Here is a 7,905-nt window from a genome sequence, read left to right as displayed (position 1 = left end):
AGGTGAGAGACTTGTGACTAGCACCAGGGGCCAGGTCCTACAAGCTGTTTATTGATTTAGTCACAAGGTTGTTGAGGTCAAGTGAGGACCAGGGCATGAGAATGGAGAGGAAGAGGGCAGACGTTCAAAGCTAGTGAGGCTAGTGAGAACAAGTGGGCTGAGCAGGAGGCCTGAGCATCCAGGCAGTGTTCCAAAGTGGCTGAGATTGTGACACGGGACTCAGACCAGAGAAGGATTCTCAACTCTGCACAACTGTCCTGACAATCAGTTTTTTTTTCTTTAGGATTTCAAATAAGGTGGATAATAGTGGTACTTCATAGTGTTGTGGCAAGAATAAAGTATAGGGGTGGCTGGTATGTAGTAAGCACAGAGAACAGGTTAGGTGTAATCATGTCAGAGTGACAATTATAGTAATGATGATAGTGTTGTGAGTATTGAAGCTGGAGCAGGAGGAGTGGGGAAGAGACACACAGGAAACTAACATCCCCAGAACACACACCAGGTCCTGGTCCTGGTGCTTTCTATTCTCCATTTTCCTGAATCATAATTGCCTTTGCAGGCATAATAAATCAACTTTAGAGATGAGTGAATTGGCTTGGAGGAATTAATAAGTTTGCCTGAGACCAGAATCTTTTCCTATAAAAAGAGACGAGTGAATATAATTCCTGCAGGTGGACCTCAATTCGTGGGCCTTCAGGTCATATCCTGCTGCCAACCTTTTCCTACCTTGGCCTCTGTGCTGCCTTAACTCCTTAACTCTGAGCCTTCCCTTCTCGATTGTCAAATGGGAGAGTAATGCCCACATTGCTTCTCCCAGAGTCTTATTGGAGGTATTCACTGTGGTAAAGGGTATGAAGGCATTTTCAAACTCTAACATGCCCCATGGGTATCAAAACTGTTCTTGAAGCCTAGCACATAAAGTGTTAATCCTGTATTCTTCTAATTCCAAGCCATGCTAGGACAAGAAAGGCAGCCCTCCCGAAGGCACTGAAGAAGGGGCTTGGTGGGGTAGGAAGAGAGAGAGGTGAGTTGGTGTGGTGTGGTGTGGTGTAGTGTGTTATGCTGGCTTTTCCCCCTCTAGAATACTCCAAGACAAGATTCCAGAGGTAAAGCTTTCCCCAAAAGACTTGCAACAGAATTTAAGGGGAAAACAGTGGAGTAAGACAAGGCTCATTGCTTTTTGGTAACCTTGCAGATAGTCCCTTGCCTGAGGCATAGGGAGGTCTAGTCCAGTGATTGATAAAATGCTGATTTCATATCTCTTTTATTGTCTGCTAAAGATTTGGTACATATTTTTAAGGCCACTATGAATTTTTAGACTTCCCCAGAGACCAGAAGCTTAGAAATATATGGGAAAATATTGTCATTATCTATTTTATGGGTGAACATGATGTAAACAGTGACTGACAAAGCTTGAGTGAGCTGGGTTGTGCCTCTTGCTGGGGTTTTTTCTTTCTCTAATTCACTCTGGGTCTGAATATCTCTCCTCCTTGCACATTGGATATGCATCTGCATTCATTATTCTCACCAGCTCTGGCCAAATCCGCCACATAAGGAACAAAATGGTCTGCAACCACAGACTCACATCCTGGGCAGTAAATTATAATGTGACAAGAGAAGGTTCTAGCTCTGACACATGTTTTCCAAGTTTACCACGGGTAACAGCATCCTTGCTGGTGGGGCGTGTGTGTGTGTGTCTGTTTGTGATGGGGGTGGCGTGGTTGGTAGGGATGAGTGTAAATGAGTGTGTGGGCTTCTGAAAGGCATCTCGTGCACACCACAGTTGACGAGAGAGGCGAGAGTGTTCGCTGCTTGGTAATGAGATTCAGTGTAATGGGGCTGTTATTTTTAGTGTTTAAGCTATGAAAATCTCATTTTCTCCCTAGAGGCTTTCGTTCTGCCATTCTTTAGTACATCAGGTGAGAAATCAAGTGTCATCTGTTAAAAATGATAACAGATCCCAAGTTAGCTTGTAAAAATGACTGTTCCCTCCAAGTCTCTTTGGCTTGGTAAGAGTGATCTTATAAATTGTGATTTTGATTTGAGACGAGCAAGGAAGGGACAGCAAAAGAGAGAGGAGGTTTGAAAGTCTTGAGTTAGAGAAAGAATTTTAAAGAATGAATGGAACTTGATTCTATTCTTTATGGATAATTAAGCATAAATGTCCATGGTAAATCTATCTCTATCTTGCATGTGGTGTACATGTGTTTGTGTGTGTATCAGCTGTCTTTTTGATGTATTCTGTGAAAACTTTTTGACGATCTTGGTCTAAAATTCCCTTCTTTGGTCATCCTCATATTATACACTCACACATATTTTATGATCATTGGTTTCCTTGAACAGAGCTAGTAAACTGCAAGTCTTAAAGGTCGAGAGGCTTTTCTACTTTGCCTATATAGGCTCTAGAGATAGAGATTTTATTGTTCTATTTATTTTTGACTTAGTCTACTATTGCACAAATCTGGTCAATTGTTGAAATCCAAGGGGCCTGAACAAGAAGGTTTCTGTCTTTGTAAACTTCACTTCCATGGTTTAAGTACCAGCTATCTGGGTAATAACTTCCAAAAGTAACTTCGGCAATCAAAGTTTCCCATAAAGGCCCAACTTTTAAGTCCAATTGCCTACCTGCCAGCTCCACTTAGGTAGGCGTGTAACATGCATCTCAAATGGAATACATCTCCAATCAGACTCTTAATTCTATTCATACCTACCTCTGATTTATTTCTGTTGCAGTATTCTGCTTTTCAGTAAATTCTATCAGCTTTTTGGGTCAACAGCCTTGGGGTCCGGCTTGATTCCTGTTTCCCACTCACAGTCCAGGTACCCAATTTATCAACAAATTCTGTCAGCTCTACCTTAAAAATTTGTTCAGAATCTGACCATGTCTCATCACCTCCACTGCTCCCATCCTGATTCAAGCCACCCTCATCTTTTGTATTGACTGCAGCAATAGCCTTCTAACTGGTTTTGCCCCTTCCACTATCTATCTTGCAACAGCAGTCCACATGACCCTTTAGAAACATTGACCAGATGATGTTGCTCTTCTGTTCAAAACTCTCCAGTGGCTTCTTATATTGCACACAGTGAAAGTCTGATCCTTCCATTGGCCTTAGGTGCTCTGTGGGCTGCTCCTACCACCAGCACAGGACTCTTCATCCACCCTCCCCTCTTCACTCTCCATGAATGTGCACGTTCTCATTTGCTTTTTTCTCTGTCTGGAATGCTTTACTTCCACATTTGTGCATACTTTCCCCTCATTTCATTGTGTCTCTACTCAAGGTCACCTCCTTATAAAGATTATCTTTCAGGATTTAAAACAGTGTTCTCATTCCCTATATTCCTAATTCTGCCTTCCTTAATCCACTTTATTCTTCCTTAACCTACCTTATGGTCATATGCCGATAACTATTTGTTTGTTTCTTCTCACTCCAGTGTAAACTTTCTAAAGTAAGACTTTTTTTTTTCTTTTATTGCTGTGTTTCCTGTGTCTAGGACAATACCTGACATGCAGAAGTTGTTCAATACTTATTTGTTAAATAAATGAATGAATGTGTGCTCTACTGATGCTTTTATAATGTTCTCATAAGTTCTTTCTAACATTCGTGCAGTTATTTTATGTTAATGCTCTGGGATGTGATGCGAGGAAATTTTCCATAAGAAGACACTCTGAAAGTGGACTGTGATTCGTCACTCCTCTCTTCTCACTTACTAAAGCTCTTTGTTCTGGGGAAGAATCTGGTCAGGGCAGCCTCATAGTAGGCCATCCAGATAGAAATTAAAAACCAGCAGAAGAGCAAGGGGTTACAAATTCAGGAAAAGTGTGGGATTCTGACTTCCTTCTCTCCTTTGGTAAACATTCTGAGAGTGACTTCTTTCCAAAGTCATTCTCTGGGAAGGATAAGGTGTTTCTTGAGGCAGGAGAGCCTTGACAGCTGCCTGATGACATCTGGGCCCACTTTAGCTTTTCATAGCAACTTAGAGGAAAATCTCTTAGTTATGATACTACTTTGCAAAATCTAGAAATAAGAATTCAAAACCAAACTATTTTACAACTTTAGTCTCCCGAGTCGTCTATTTTGCTTGGTTCTTCACTCTTTCCCCAGTTCCCCTATGAAGCTTGGTTTGGTCAGATTATTTTGCTTCAATATTGTGAAATATTTCTCTGCTTTCTCATCAGCTTAAAATAAGTTTCTGTCGGGATGAATAGGTGAGTGGTGGGTTTCTCAAAATGAAATAACAGAAAAGGCAGTAAAAAAATAAGATGATTGTAAAACCTATGTAGGATGCTGTGTTTTAAACAAAGTCAGGGATGACTTTACCCTCCTTTCATATTGTCTCTGAGGGGATTGAGGGGAAGTAATCCAGAGTCATGGTCACACACAGTCTGGCAGATCAAACCCGCTTTCCTGATGTCCCTAGGGGCAAGGATATGGGGTATCTGTAGCTGTCTGTAGCTTTATATTCCAGGGACTCTCTAAGCCATGAGTTATGGCTGTATAGATTTGGTCTATGCCTGCCAGGACCTTCTTGTGTCTCATGGCAAAGTGAATGCTTTCAGAAAATTACTTCTTTTGGATTTTCTTTTTCATTATTGTCTGCAAAATGAATTCAGTTAGTCATGATGCTCTCCTATTTTGGTGCGTTTCTCTTTTTGGTGCTTTCCAGCTACATGGTGTCCCTGGGTGGAGGAGGAGGGGAGTCTCAGGCCCATCAGGGAAGGAGAAAGCTTCCCTGGCCCCTTAGTATATAATTGGACTTCTGATCCACTCTATTTGCTGGGCTCATGTGGTGGTATAGGTGGACTCCTGTTCAACGTAGGGGAGACGTTAGCCTATCCAGGCTGCCTTCTGTTGCTAGGCTCAGATCAGAAAATGCTGGACCTGGATCACCTCTTTTGTAGGTTGGAAGGACATAGGATATCCTGACACTGGTATCGCTTCTCCAGTCCTGGGTTCTCAAACTGATGCACTCTTGTCTTCCACCTCTCAGAGTTCCCCTTTCATTGTCTCTTGAGTTACTTTTGCAACATTTATTATTGTGCATTGTGGAGAGGACTAGAGGGGGCAAGAATCTGCTATCTTATCCAGGTCAGAAATGGAGGAGTTAAGTTTTAGAAATAATTTTTAGTTTAATACTTTTATGATCTGAGAAAGCAAATATTTTCGTGGTCTGTAAGGCTAATTACTTCTGGGTAATGAAGTAATGGTAAGCCTGGTAAATTCTGTTGGTATTAGTCATTCCCTGCTTTCTTTCACTCTGAAGTGAGTTCCATTGCCAGATGCAATGTTGTTTGAGATACCCTGATTGGACATGATGGATGTGCAGGAACAAGCATGATGTCAGGAAAAGAAAACTTCAGCTAGAAACAATTTTATTCCATTGAGGACTAGTTGCTCTCCTGCACATGATGACAGGAATAAAATGTAATTGATTTGTCAGAAGGTATCCGGTTGGTTCCAGAAGATATAGTATCATCTCAGGAGATCAAGGTGGGTGGTGTGTTTCTGTTTTCAACTTTCATATGCTGATTCTTTTCATCCCTTACTATAATTTAAGGCATCTTTCAATATTACATCATTTTGTACACATTATTTTAATAGTTTTAAAATAATTTGTGAAGTGGCCTAAATGTAATTAGCTTAGTCATTCCTCTATTGTTGCTTCAATTTTTTTTTTTTTTTTTTTTTTTTTTTTTGCTAGAATAAACAATTCTGTGATGATGGTCTTCATACATAAATCTTATGCTATGCTTTAACTCCCTTTGTTAGACAGTCCATAAGAACTTTGGAGCTAGTCTGCCTACATTCAGATTCTGGTGAGTAGTGTTGTGCAGGCTGTATATCAGCCGAGGCAAATGGTACCTTCTCATATATAGTGCAAAGCATAACCTGCACAGCCATACAGGGCAGCTCTGAATCTTGGTTCTGTCATATACTTGCTGTATGAACTCTTACAAGTCCTTTTGCAGTTCTGCTGCCTCAGTTTCTGCAATATTAAAGTAGAGAAAATAATACCTTATAGGCTCAGCACATAGCCATTGGTATGTATGTTTGTTGTTGTTAATATTGTCAACGAGTATGACTTTTGTTGCAAACTACCAAGTTGAAGCTCATTTTTAAATGACTGAAGATACAGTATAATCCTATAAACTCTGGCTGATGTCATGGTTTAGATTTAAGGCTCTTCAAGAACTATGGAACAAAGTAGATATACTCTTGATGCCAGGTTGAGGAGAGGTTGAAATACTAAGCCACATTTTTCAGAAAGGAGATGAAGCACACATATGGAAAGTCAAATGGCCCTACAGGGGAGTGGAAGCCCCAGAGGACAGGTGCGATTATGGGATTATGATTTCAAAAGAGGAAAAAACAGTGAAGAAGGCAAGTGGAAAAGAGTTTGGTGGATGAGAAGCCTTCCCTAGGGGGAAGGGTGTTGGGGGAGATGATTGCAGGCTCTCTTATGAGCAGGTGGAGCAATAGTCTGGTTCCTACCAAAGGCAGATGTTTAGGCACCATCTGTCACAGTCAATTCTGAGTCTGTGTGTTTTGCACACCTTTGGCTTCATGGGGCATTATGTTCCAGATGAGAGTCACATGCTTGCATATGTTCTCCCTCTCTGAACATTTTCCTCCAGAATGATGGTCACCCTATTAACCAATACCAAAAATTTTCAAAGGAATGCTTTCAGAAAGAGTAAAATGCAGAGAATGTGTGGCCAAACTCATCTGGTTTCAGAAGATCTCTTGTCCTCAGATATGTCAACTCTCATTAAAACAAAGCATGAAGATTACCATGGCTGGGGACACAAGCAGAGAACGCTTGATTGCAGGCAGTATCAGACACATCTCCATGTAGAATAAGCAAAGTGGGGGTTTGGGCTCTCACTGCATTGGGTGGGCTGTGGAATGCTCTCTGCTCTCTCCTCTCACGTGTCTGTATCTCCACTTACCACTTTCTCACGGGAAAAAGTTAATCAGACTCTTTCAGGGCAAGAGTATTCTTTGGGCCACATTTAACTAGCAGGCAGGGCTACTGTGCTGCTTTAGTTTTGGGGCAACAGATCTCAAGACAAGATTTTGAGTATAAATTATATTTTATTGGGGACTTGAAAGGAACTCAAGAATTCAATGAAGTTGTGAGATAGGGAGAAGTCAGCCAACAAAGGATGTTTTAACAAGCCTGTTACCACTGTGGACAATTGGAGCTCAATCACATAGGGGAGCTCTGGGAAACAGAATGGAAGATAGAACTCAGACTTATCCCACCCCTGTGGTGAGGGAGTTGAGGTGTTTATACACCAAATCCCATCAATCATCAGTTGAGGGGTGCTCTGGGAAATGTTAATTCCCTAACATTTCCAAGACTCAGAAACCTGCTGGAAGTTTTGGAGAAAGATCTCGGGAAAGAGATGCAGATACTGGCAATTAGAAGTCCGTCTGCATGCATAAGATGGCAAGGCCTGAGGATTATGGATGGGACATCTACAGGGTCTGTTACATGTGGTTTAAAGATCAACAAACAAATTCAGCTTTCCAGCCCCGGCCCCGGACCCTGCAGCTGCCGAGATGTTGATGCCTAAGAAGAACCGGATTGCCATTTACGAACTCCTTTTTAAGGAGGGAGTCATGGTGGCCAAGAAGGATGTCCACATGCCTAAGCACCCGGAGCTGGCAGACAAGAATGTGCCCAACCTTCATGTCATGAAGGCCATGCAGTCTCTCAAGTCCCGAGGCTACGTGAAGGAACAGTTTGCCTGGAGACATTTCTACTGGTACCTTACCAATGAGGGTATCCAGTATCTCCGTGATTACCTTCATCTGCCCCGGAGATTGTGCCTGCCACCCTACGCCGTAGCCGTCCAGAGACTGGCAGGCCTCGGCCTAAAGGTCTGGAGGGTGAGCGACC

The 7,905-nt window shown here is 42.0% G+C and overlaps 1 pseudogene across 1 annotated transcript in view; it reads left to right on the top strand.

Moving 5' to 3' along the window:
* The first annotated feature begins 7,533 nt into the window (after positions 1-7,533).
* The window catches only part of LOC108542753 (40S ribosomal protein S10 pseudogene), a 17,177-nt pseudogene continuing 16,805 nt past the window's right edge, over positions 7,534-7,905 (top strand). The window contains exon 1 of the transcript XR_001889356.1: positions 7,534-7,899. The product of XR_001889356.1 is annotated as a 40S ribosomal protein S10 pseudogene (transcript). The remainder of the gene's footprint in view (positions 7,900-7,905) is intronic.

The sequence above is a fragment of the Rhinopithecus bieti genome, unplaced genomic scaffold (genome assembly GCF_001698545.2).
Source record: "Rhinopithecus bieti isolate Rb0 unplaced genomic scaffold, ASM169854v2 scaffold_22039, whole genome shotgun sequence".
Taxonomy (NCBI): Eukaryota; Metazoa; Chordata; class Mammalia; order Primates; family Cercopithecidae; genus Rhinopithecus; species Rhinopithecus bieti.
This window is presented reverse-complemented; position numbering and strand designations above follow the sequence as displayed.